The sequence below is a fragment of the Babylonia areolata genome, chromosome 4, assembly GCF_041734735.1.
Source record: "Babylonia areolata isolate BAREFJ2019XMU chromosome 4, ASM4173473v1, whole genome shotgun sequence".
Taxonomy (NCBI): domain Eukaryota; kingdom Metazoa; phylum Mollusca; class Gastropoda; order Neogastropoda; family Buccinidae; genus Babylonia; species Babylonia areolata.
The window spans coordinates 33,280,461-33,292,960 of NC_134879.1; positions in this window are offsets into that span (position 1 = coordinate 33,280,461).

A 12,500-nucleotide genomic window follows, 5' to 3' on the forward strand; every position below is an offset into this window, starting at 1 on the left:
CGAATGGATAAACATCAGTCAATTTGACATGGATGGAAAAAACAACAATAACAACAATAACAATAATAATAATAAAACGACAACTGTACGCCTCAAGTCAAAGTCACTTCCACTGCAAACTATAGCAAAATCGATTGAACATTGATGGTACGATGGCAAAGGCTGTTACAGGCCATAGCTTTTTATTTCTATTTTCAGTTTTGCTTCTTTTTTTTCTCTCACGCAAGATAATTAAGGTCTATTTGGTGACGATACTTCAGAAGATGGAGAACGGATAACACAAGAGTCTCAGACAACTCATTATCTCAGCTTTCATGTCTGTTGAATTCAGTGTGTGTGTGTGTGTGTGTGTGTGTGTGTGTGTGTGTGTGTGTGTGTGTGTGTGTAGGAGGGGCGGGGTGTGTGTGTGGGGCCTCCGGCCTTCCTATTTTCCCCACTTTTTTTAAACATATGTTTGTTTATGCGTTTACATATACGATACTTTTTAAATACATGCCCCCTCTCCTCTTCATCTCCCCCTTTCCACATTATTACTTTTTCCATTCATGCACAATCATTTGTACGTTTCCTTCTCTGTTACTTGACAACATTTTTGTATGAAAGATTTAAGTGCTGTTCAAGTGGTTCCATTTGTTGCGGATGCGAAACCGTTCAAGTATGTCTTCTCTCCTTTTGTCTGTCAGCATGTCTGTCTCTCTCACATCTCACTCCCTCGTCATCACTTGAATGGTTTTAGATATAACGGTTTAAAGAAGGAAGAAGGGAAGATATAAGGGAATGATTCGGGAGGGGGGGGGGGTAGGTGGGAGCGGGCAGAGTGTGGAGCAGCTGGGTGAAGAAAAGGGAAACAACTCCAGGGTCAGGAAGGAAGGCAGAGCAAAGTGTGCGGCAGGAATGACGGAGGGACGGCGGCACAAGGCAGACAAGGGGAGGCCACCCAGCGCAGGGACACAATCAAGGGAAGTAATCGATAGGTTGGGTTGACTGTCCACCAGTCTCTTCATCCTGGCCTGGACCTCCCTGGTGCTGATGAGGGGGGACAGGGAGGGGGCGGAGGAGTGGTGAAGGGAGGGGAGAGGTGCAAGGAGGAGGAGGAGGAAGCAGAAAGAGAGGAGGAGAAAGAGATGTAGTTGTAATGGAAGGCTTCGTTTTCTCCGACAGAACGGTGTGAGTGGATCAACTGAGAGAGCCAAGGACATACAAAGTATAAATAGGTGAAGTGAGAGTGGGGGAGAGCACAGGATTGAGGAATGTGGATATAAGACAGGGATACAGTGACTGCCTGGAGAGGGGGATTTAGAAGACAGGGATACAGTGACTGCCTGGAGAGGGGGATTTAGAAGACAGGGATACAGTGACTGCTTGGAGAGGGGGAATCATAAGACAGGGATACAGTGACTGTCTGGAGAGGGGGATTTATAAGACAGGGATACAGTGACTGCCTGGAGGGGGGGGGGGTATATGACAGGGATACAGTGACTGCCTGGAGAGGGGGGGTTATAAGACAGGGATACAGTGACTGCCTGGAGAGGGAGGTTTGGAAGACAGGGATACAGTGACTGCCTGGAGAGGGGGGGGGGGTATATGACAGGGATACAGTGACTGCCTGGAGAGGGGGATTTATAAGACAGGGATACAGTGACTGCCTGGAGAGGGGGATTTATAAGACAGGGATACAGTGACTGCCTGGAGAGGGGGTTAGAAGACAGGGGGTTAGAAGACAGGGATACAGTGACTGCCTGGAGAGGGGGTTAGAAGACAGGGGGTTAGAAGACAGGGATACAGTGACTGCCTGGAGATGGGGATTTAGAAGAGAGGGATACAGTGACTGCCTGGAGAGTGGGGGGGTGGGGGGTGGGGGGTGGGGGGGTTAGAAGACAGGGATACAGTGACTGCCTGGAGAGGGGGAATTAGAAGACAGGGATACAGTGACTGCCTGGAGAGGGGGAATCATAAGACAGGGATACAGTGACTGCCTGGAGAGGGGGATTTATAAGACAGGGATACAGTGACTGCCTGGAGAGGGGGATTTAGAAGACAGGGATACAGTGACTGCCTGGAGAGGGAAATTTAGAAGACAGGGATACAGTGACTGCCTGGAGAGGGAAATTTAGAAGACAGGGATACAGTGACTGCCTGGAGAGGGAAATTTAGAAGACAGGGATACAGTGACTGCCTGGAGAGGGGGGTTTAGAAGAGAGGGATACAGTGATTGCCTGGAGAGGGGGGTTTAGAAGAGAGGGATACAGTGATTGCCTGGAGAGGGGGATTTAGAAGACAGGGATACAGTGACTGCCTGGAGAGGGAAATTTAGAAGACAGGGATACAGTGACTGCCTGGAGAGGGGGATTTAGAAGACAGGGATACAGTGACTGCCTGGAGAGGGGGGTTTAGAAGACAGGGATACAGTGACTGCCTGGAGAGGGGGGTTTAGAAGACAGGGATACAGTGACTGCCTGGAGAGGGGGGGTTAGAAGACAGGGATACAGTGACTGCCTGGAGAGGGAAATTTAGAAGACAGGGATACAGTGACTGCTTGGAGAGGGGGTTTAGAAGACAGGGGTACAGTGACTGCCTGGAGAGGGGGGTTTAGAAGACAGGGATACAGTGACTGCCTGGAGAGGGGGGTTTAGAAGACAGTGATACAGTGATTGCCTGGAGAGGGGGGTTTATAAGACAGGGATACAGTGATTGCCTGGAGAGGGGGGGTTTAGAAGAGAGGGATACAGTGACTGCCTGGAGAGGGGGATTTAGAAGACAGGGATACAGTGACTGCCTGGAGAGGGGGATTTAGAAGAGAGGGATGCAGTGATGCACATACAAGGAGTAGACAGCGACTTACTTGACTTTTTTAGGGGTGGGGGGTGGGTGTCCGTTATCATAATCATTAATAATAATATTATTATTATTGCTGTAACAATACCTTACAAACAGTTTCTTTGTTCCACTAGTACCCTAAAAAAAGAAAAGGAAAAAAAGCGGGGTTGAGGGGGGACGGAGTTGTATGGCCCGGAGACCTTCAGTTCATCTCATATCAGACCCCCCCCCCCCCCCCCCGCCCCCCCCAAAAAAAGGAAAAAAAAAAGCCCACCAGAACTTTCAACAACCAAACAATAGCCAGGCAGTCCAAAGCGATGACCTCATTCATCCCAGCACTGGTCCATTGTTCAATAACCGAGTCGTCCGTGCCTCGAAGGGGTTTGCCACCCCCCTCCATCCCCTCCTCCACCTAACCCCTCTGTCCCCTCTCCCCCTCCCCTTTTTTTTCATCCCACCTCCTTTGCCCTGTGTCGTTGGCTGTCCAGGCCTGGCCATGACGTAAAAAGAAAAAGTGGGGGTGGTGGTGGGGGTGGGGGGGGTGGGGGGGGGGGTGAGGTGGTGGCTACTGGGGGACAGGAGAGCGGACTTCATTATCGGAAGCAAACTGTCATGTCCCCTCTGTCCAACACAGACCTTCTTAGAAGGAAAAAAGATCTGACGCAAGGAAGGTTGGAGGAAGGAAGGAAGGAAGGAAGGAAGGGAAAAGCACGTAGCGTCCTTGAGATGGTGAAACGATGATATGGCCATTCTAATTAACATCAGCAGTACTAGTGTAGTCGCAGTAGTAGCTGTTGTAGTAGTAGCAGTAGCAGTATAGTAACAGCAGTAGTAGTACATATAGAAGCAGTAGTATGGTAGCAAATGTGGTATGTAGAAGCAGCAGTAGAAGTAGCTTATTAGTCATTCGGATGAGACGATAAACCGAGGTCCCGTGTGCAGCATGCACTTAGCGCACGTAAAAGAACCCGCGGCAAAAAAGGGTTGTTCCTGGCAAAATTCTGTAGAAAAATCCACTTCGATAGGAAAAACAAATAAAACTGCACGCAGGAAAAAATACAAAAAAATGGATGGCGCTGTAGTGTGGCGACGCGCTCTCCCTGGGGAGAGCAGCCCGAATTTCACACAGAGAAATCTGTTGTGATAAAAAGAAATACAAATACAAATACAAGAGCAATAGAAGCAGTAGTAGTACAGTAGCGGCAGTAGTAGTATAGTCGCAGCAGTAGTAGCAGCAGCACTTGTATAGTCAGAACAGTAGAAGTAGCAGCAGCGTTTACGTAGGTACTAATCTTCACCAAATTTGACCATGTGGAAACCGGTAGTTACACAGTCTCAGCTCTACAGATGTCTGAAAGCGCCATGTAATTAAACTATCATTAAATCATGATAACCTTTTCCACATCACTGTCCCCATGCCTGTCCGGTCTAGCCGTGACCCAAAAGTGGGGAGGAGGGCTTGTGGGGAGTGAGAGGGAGGAGAGAACCTCACTATGGACAGCAAATTGTCATGCGTGTGCCCCTCTCTCCAATACAGACTTTCCAGGAAGGGGGAAAAAAGATCTGAGGCCAAAAGGATTGACAGGAGGGAGGGAGGCACGTTGCGTCCTTGAGATGGAGGAGTATAGTTCCCACCTTTTTAAGCGAACAATTATATCCCTTCAAGGTCTCTTCCGCGCTATTCTGCTATGTTGTTTACAATTTCAACTATACTGTAAAGCGCTTCGATGTGTTTGAAAGCGCAATATGAATGTGCGATCATCATTTCATAATCAGCGGGTTTCATCATTACAAGGCACAAAACCGATCGATAGAAGTAGCGGCATTGCAGGAGCAGCAGCAATAGCAGCAGCAGTAACAATAGCTAAAACGTTGAAGGTTAAAGATCCCATGCAGTTTTACGGCCACAGAAGCAGTGGCCACATGGGCGCGTAAGTGAAAAAGATAATGCGATGGAGAAGAAGACACGACAGGGAAGTATAGGGATGGAAAGGGAAAGCCAATTCAGTGACTGACAGCAACAGAGCGAAACGACTAACAAACATCCCACCAAACATTATTATTATTTCATTATTATCATTTCTCCTTATCGTTACTATCATTAATCATCACCATCATAAAACGAACCCCTCTCACCATCCTGCAAAGAAATGAATGGAAAGAAACCCAGAAGTGGGAGCAGAATCACAAAGTATCGATCTATCTGACATCCACTGTTATACTATGTACATTTCCTCCAATGATGATGAGCACACAGGTTGGGAGCCTACCCAGCAGCCAGACGAAGCACTAAAATCGATGCACATAATTAACTTCGTTGAAAAAAGGGCACGTAGGCTAAAAAAAAAGGACATTATATCAAAGGTACGTAAAGGATAGTCAGGGAATGTGAGAGGGAGAGAGGGAGGGATATAAGGGGGTGAATGGGTGCCAGAACAGAGAGAGAGAGAGAGAGAGAGAGAGAGAGAGAGAGAGAGGGAAAAGAGAAGAAATGGGAGAGAGAGGGCCAGGGTGGGTGGAGGGAGTAATGACGATGATGATGGTAAAGGGTTTTTATCGTTGTAATGGCGGTTGATGATGTTGGTGCTGATGATGATTGCGATAATAACGATGACGACGACGACGATGATGATGTGCATGACAGTGGCAGCTGATGTCATGACGGTAGCGATCATGGTTGTGGTTATGATTTGGTGTGTTACAGACAGACAGAAAGACACCTCCTTACCAGCAGAGAGAAAAAAGAGACATAGTCAAGGTCCTGCTCCTCTGGCTGATGTTGGTAGTAGCGATAGTGGTGTTTGTAATAACTGCTGAGAGAGAACGACAGTCTGTATATGAGAGGGGAAAGGGGAGAAACTGAGAAAGAGACTGAGGAACTGAGGAACGAGAGAGAGAGAGAGAGAGAGAGAGAGAGAGATGCAGCAGAAACGAAACGAAATTTAATAGAAACAAGAGAGGCAAGGCCTTCAAGACTCACTTGTGATACACTTAAAAAAAAAAAAAAAAAAAAAAAAAAAATCCAAGCTTTTTATGTATTGAGTATAATTTCAAAATGTAATGTTTAAGATGAGAAAAATCAGTTTAAAGCAAATTAAGTCCTCTAGCATTAATTACAGAGTAATTTCCCTTTTTTACTATCTGCACCAAAACGTTTGCAAAATAAATAAAACTTCCATGTTTAGCAAAAGAAGTTCCTGTTTGAACAAAAAATGATAATAATGACTACTCTTGTTGTTGGGTCGAATGTCAGATCAAAGTGCCAAGTTTAGAGAATACAAAAAATATAAATATAACAGTAAATGCAGTTTGCATATAATTAGGCTTCATTTTTTATTTTTTTGTGCCCATCCCACAGGTGCAATATTGTTTTAAACAAGATGACTGGAAAGAACTGAATTTTTCCTATTTTTATGCCTAATTTGGTGTCAACTGACAAAGTATTTGCAGAGAAAATGTCAATGTTAAAGTTTACCACGGACACACACACACACACACACACACACACACACACACACACACGCACACACAGAGAGACAACCGAACACCGGATTAAAACATAGAAGAAAATAAAGCCTAATAACAACAGCAAAGTACACGAACGTAAACAAAACAAACACATTCACATGTATGTACAATATATAAAAGCCATGAATGTCTTATTACAGATCTTTTTCTTATCTATGATCATTAATTTATTGTGATGTGTTGTGTCTGTATTATTTAGTATTAAGTGTTTGTGCATTAAAAAAAAAAAAAAAAAAAGAAAAGAAGAAGAAAGAAACGAATGAATGAAATAATTTTTGAAACTTAAAAAAAGAAAAAAAAGAAAAAAAAAGAAATTGGGACGAGGGATGTGGTGGAGAGAGAGAGAGAGAGAGAGAGAGAGAGAGAGAGAGAGAGAGAGAGAGAGAGAGAGAGAGAGAGAGATGGATGAAGGATAAAAGAGGGAAGGGGGCTGCGACAAAGACGGACCGACAGAGACAGGGAGAAAGTTGGACAAGGCCTGGGCATCACACTGGACTGCATCTAATGACACAGAGGGGCGGGGGAGGAAAGGGAGAGAAGTGGGGTGGGGGAGAGGGGAGGGGCGGACAAGGGTAGCAGTCTCTAAAGAAGAAAAAGAAGGTGGTGGGAGTGGAAGATGGGGGTGAGGGGTGGGGGTAGCGGAAAGATGGGGGATGTTTCCTGAATCCCGCAAGATAACGGGGGAGAGTGGAAGGGACGAGGGGGGATGAGTTGTGGGGAGAAGGGTGTGAGGGTCAGAGAGGTGGGAGGAGAGGAGAGGAGAGGGAGGAGGAGGAAGGAAGAGGGGGAGGGTCGGAGGGGTGGGGGAGTATGGGGGGTAAGGGGCAGCGTGAAGGTCCCTCGCTCCCCATCGATCGCCCAAAGATCGATAGGTCTGTGAGGTGGACTGACAAGGCCACGGCAGGGCCAGCAGCCACCACGGACCTCCAGACACAGCAGCCACTGAGACCAACCACCCCTCCCAACCAACCACCACCACACCCCTCCCACCACTATCCCCCCCCCTCCAGAACCAACCGTCCACCCAACTACCGCACCCTCTCCGAAACCATTCCCCATCCACCACCACCATCACCATACTCTTCTAGTCCTTTCCTGCCTCTCTCCCCCATGTCCTATCCATCTCTCACTGCCCCCTCCCCCCTCCTCGTCCATTCCCTCCCCCTCACCACCTCATCCCTGTCGACCTTGCTATCCCCTCCCACCCCCACCTCCCTACGTCTCCCCCCCCCTCCCCCCACCTCCTGGACTCGGGGTCTGCTTCCACCGGATAAGACCAACGTGTAGCGGCTCTTGTCGCCCGAATTAAGGTAGCCATTCGTTCCTTAAGTCCTCGCCGTCTGAGCGCGGGCCCGAAAGGGGATTGGGAGTTGTAAAGCCTCTCCCCTACCGTCCAAGCCATATTGATTAGTTTTGTAGCCTGGAATTATAAGTTTCCCCTTCGCCTCATCAAGCCAGCGGGTTTTAACAATGCTTAAGACCAGACCAATAAAAGCGGTAATGCCGAAAAGGTTAGCCAGGCCTGCCGATTGCGTCGACCCCGTCGAGCGGGCGAGACTGTGACGGAAAAGGGACGGTACCTAGCCAGGGATTAATTTATCTCCCTTGCAGGCGAGGGGCTGGCCGGAGAGCCATCGCCTAGGTTTTTTAATTAAACTTTACTAACAACGAAAATTACCCTCCCTCCCTACTGCCTGCCTCTCCTTCGTACATCGTCGTGGTTTATGTGTGGCCTCCTCCTATGTTCTGTGTTTGGTACACAATGCATCCCTGGCCGGTAATGTCTGGCAATTAATTAAGGCCCTAAGACGGAACTAAGGGTCTAAAACGACTGATCAGTAGATTGGTTGTGACAAACTCGCTTCCAGTTAAAAGATTATACAGTGTCCAGGAAAAGTACTATACAGTTCACTATCGTTTTCTCTCAGTGGGATATGTTTTACTACGAAGTTGAAAAAAGGACAGTGCTTAAGTAATATGCATATACTTTGTTTCTTCTTCTTCGTTGTTTCATGAACAACACCGAACAGCATCAAAACCATATTAAAAAAACATCTATTTCGATCTGTTGATAAAAGTTCAAATGATTATTTAAAAACCCTTTTTTCATAATTATTTGAGATGAATTACATATATCCTCAAATCTATTCTAGTGTGTATTATGCGCATACACTTGTGTCTTTGAATACTTCAAGTTAATATGATCAATTTTTCTTTTGGCTTTTTTTTTTCCCTCGAAGACACTGATACCATAAAGATTATTTGTTCGGTGCTCTACTTTCCGATGAGACGATAAACCAAGTCCCGTGTGCTGTATGCACTTAGCACACGTCAAAGAACACATGGCAACTACATGGTTGTGCCTGGCAATATTCTGAGGGAAAATGCACTTTCATAGCAAAACAACTACATTTTCAGACAGAAAAATACAGAAATGTGGGTGGCGTCTCGGGTAAAGCAGCCCGAATTTCAAAAACAGAAATAAAGTTGTGTCAAAAATATAATACAATGCAACGCAATAAAATACAGCACAATACAGACCTGTCCTCGTCATTATCATCATCATTATTATGATTATCATTATGATAGTCATGGTGCAAAGAACTGTTTTAATCAAGGAAGATGACGAAATTTTTATTTTTATTTTTTTCAATTTTTTTTTCTCCATTTTTCGTAGCGGTCAAAGCAAAAAAGGTGCGTTGGAGAGGGAGAAATAGGAGGCGGGGGTAGGTGCGTGATCTTTTGCGTATCTGTATATATTAGTGTCCACTCCCTTTCTGTCTTGTCATGTACCATTCCTTCAAAAGCAATAACAGGTTTGAAATTGCAAAAGTATATCAAAGTTACGACTTTTCTGGGATCAAAGTAGTTATCACAAAAATAGGAGAGAGCTTAGAAGTTTGATCTTGTAAGATTGTGTGTGTGTGTGTGTGTGTGTGTGTGTGTGTGTCTGTGCGTGCGTGTATGTGTGTGTGTGAAATGCGTCACTATAATTACAGTCAGAGATTAGTTTTTGCAGTCATCATAAGAATCAGGAAGACATTTTTTAAGTTGATACTTGCACAACTGTCCGATACATCAAGGCAGCACTTTTATAGATGACCCAATTCTGAACAAACGAATTCTTCGGCGTATAATCTCCTGGCATCCACTGGCGTCACTATATATATATATATATATATATATATATATATATATATATATATATAATATATATATATATATATATATGTGTGTGTGTGTGTGTGTGTGTGTGTGTGTGTGTGGCAGAGAGATAGGGATGGGAAACAGGATTTTTTTTTTATTCATATGAAGGCCATTCCTTCTCATGAAGGGATACAATACACAAATAATTGCAAGAATTTGCAGAAAATGATTTAGAGAGAGAGAGAGAGAGAAAGAGAGATAGATGACCTTCCCCCCCCCCTCTCTCTCTCTCTCACTCCCTGCTACCACCCAAGTCTCCAAACATCTTTCTCCTTCACACACTGCCCACCTCACAAGCACCACACCTTCTCTCCCCTCCCACGTCCTCATCCTACCCTCCACCCTCCCCCTACCATTCCTCTCCGTCCTCCTCTGCTGATTTGCCCCCCCCCCTCCCTCCCCCTCTCGGGGTCAACCCTCCAACTCCCCCTTCCTCCTGTCTGCCCTCCGCGTCACCCCTAATCTCCTCCCGTCTCCTCCACGCGCTTCCTCGGGCCCTGGGCCCTAATCAATGTCCAAATAAGGCCAGGTCCACCGTCCCTGACAGAGGGAGGAGAGGTTTATGTGACCAATAACCGTCCACTACCGCCCCTCCCTCCCCCTCCCCCATGCCCAGCCTGCCCACTACAACCCTCCTACCTCCCTCCCATCCCACCCCCCCATCTCCTCCGATCGATATGCTAATCAGCTTTTCTCCCCCTACCGTCCTCCCCTTCCCGTCCATCTCGCTGCTTCCCCCTCCACCACCACCCCTTCCCTCACTCACCACTGACTGTCTCCAAGCCGCCTGACCTCTCCCCCTTCCTCACTTCCTTCCCCGTCCACTCTCCCCCCCCCCCACACACACACATCCTCCCGCCCACACCACCCCTTTCTGTCTTGTGGTGCTTTCCATTACGTCTGCTGACCCTCGGCAGTAAAAGGATAGAAAAAAAAACCATAAAAGAGGAAAAGAAAAGAAGAGTCCAGCCGACGTCCTTCTGCAGGAATGACCTTAATAAAATCACCCCCATTTCCTTTCTCCCTCCTTCCTCCCTCCGCCTCTCCCCCGCCCCCCACACTGCCCAACAGCCTTGGCGGACGATCGATATGCTAATCAGTCCTTCCACTATCTCCAGGCTGCTCGTCCGGTTATAATTCCCGATGACCGTTGGCACAGCGAGCCGAGTGAGTTCCCCGGAGCTCCGAGCATACAGGCTGACTGACCAATAAAGCCATCCAGTCTGGCCAGCGGGTATCGATATGTTAATCAGTCCAAGCCACTGTCTCCAGGCCCTTTCCACACAACCTTCTCCTTTGTCTTGCTGGCCACTTTCCTCCCTCCCCCGCTGACCGTTGGTCGGTGGTAAAGAACATGTCCAGCTGGTGTGGCGATCAAGCTGACCGATAAAATGACCATTCTGACAGCAGGGCATCGCGTCCGTATGCTAATGATTGCTGCCCCACCCCTCGACAAAACCGTTCGTCTCTCCGTGACGTCTCCGTGACCCTTTGACATTCTTGGTTCTGTCCACTGGTTGTTAGAAGCGGCTGTGTCCACCTCTCCCTTTCCTTGGTCCCCATTTGACCAATAAGATGACCATTTTGGCACCAGGGCATCTCGTGCACATGCTAATGACCCCCACACGCCCCTCCTGGACGAACCGTCCTTCACTGAACGTCTCCTTCGACATTCTTCGTTCTATCCGCTAGCTGTTAGAATCTGTAGTGTCCACTTCTCTTCAGCTGACCAGTAAGATGACCATTCTATTCTAGCGTCAAGACTTCACGTCCGTAATTATGCTAATGATCTCCCCACCCCACTGCACAAGCATCGTTTAATAAAACGTCTCCGTGGTCTGTCGACATTCTTTGTTCTATCCGCTGTAACTTGCTGCAGTAGCTGTATTGATCATCTCCCTTTCCTTGGTCCCCAGCTGACCAATAAGATGACCATTCTGGTGCCAGGACATCGCGTCCGTATGCTAATGACGCACCAACCCCACCCCTCCTTCTCTCAACGTCTCCGAGATCCTTTGACCTGTCCGCTGGCTGTAGAACATGTAGTGTCCTCCCCTCCCTCCCATCCCTTTCTCTCCTTCGACCCCAGCTGACCAATAAGATGACCATTCCAGCAGCAGGACATCGCGTCCGTATGCTAAAGACCCCCAACCGCCCCTCCACACACACCTCCTACCCCACTCCCTCAATTAACCCTCCCTCCATCCCTCGCTGAACGTCGCTGTGATCCTTTGACTTTCTTCCTTCTGTCCGCTGGCTGCAGCAGCTGTGTCCACCTCGCGCCTTGGACCTGAACTGACCAATAAGATGTCCACTCACGCTGCCACGCACATGGGGTCGATATGCTAATTGGTCCGTGGCTCCGTGCTGCAGACAGGCTGGCAGACCTCTGCTCTCTGATGACCGGAGTTCTGCCTGCAGTGGCCTGCACACGCTGCAGTGGCCGAGCCAAGTGACCAACGGCTATTGGTCTTGGGGAAACGTCTTGACCAATAGAGTGAGAGCACAGGGGTTGAGCTCTTTTTGCTGAGGGTGGTGCAGGCATGAGAGACTGGGGATACACGTGCAGATGTGTGCGTTTATGGAATCATGTGTATACGTGTTTGTAGGGCCTTGAGTGTGATAGTTCAGTCATAATTTCGCACTTTTAGCATCATAACTCCCTCCCATATTGATTGGCCTGTTCAGCCATCCACCACACACTGTATAATCACAACTTCATTTATTATCTCCCAACACTGATGGATGCTTATCTGTCACGTAATTTTGCTGTTTCTACGAAACATTTTCCTTTTAATTTCATTTCGAACTATCATTTTTGTTTGTAGGTGTTTCAATGACACTTTACACTCAATTATATTTTGCAATTCCAGCAGTGCTGACTGACAACTGTTTGTGAGACACATACATTTCGCGAATATCTGACTATTGTCAAAAAATGCTGCTGA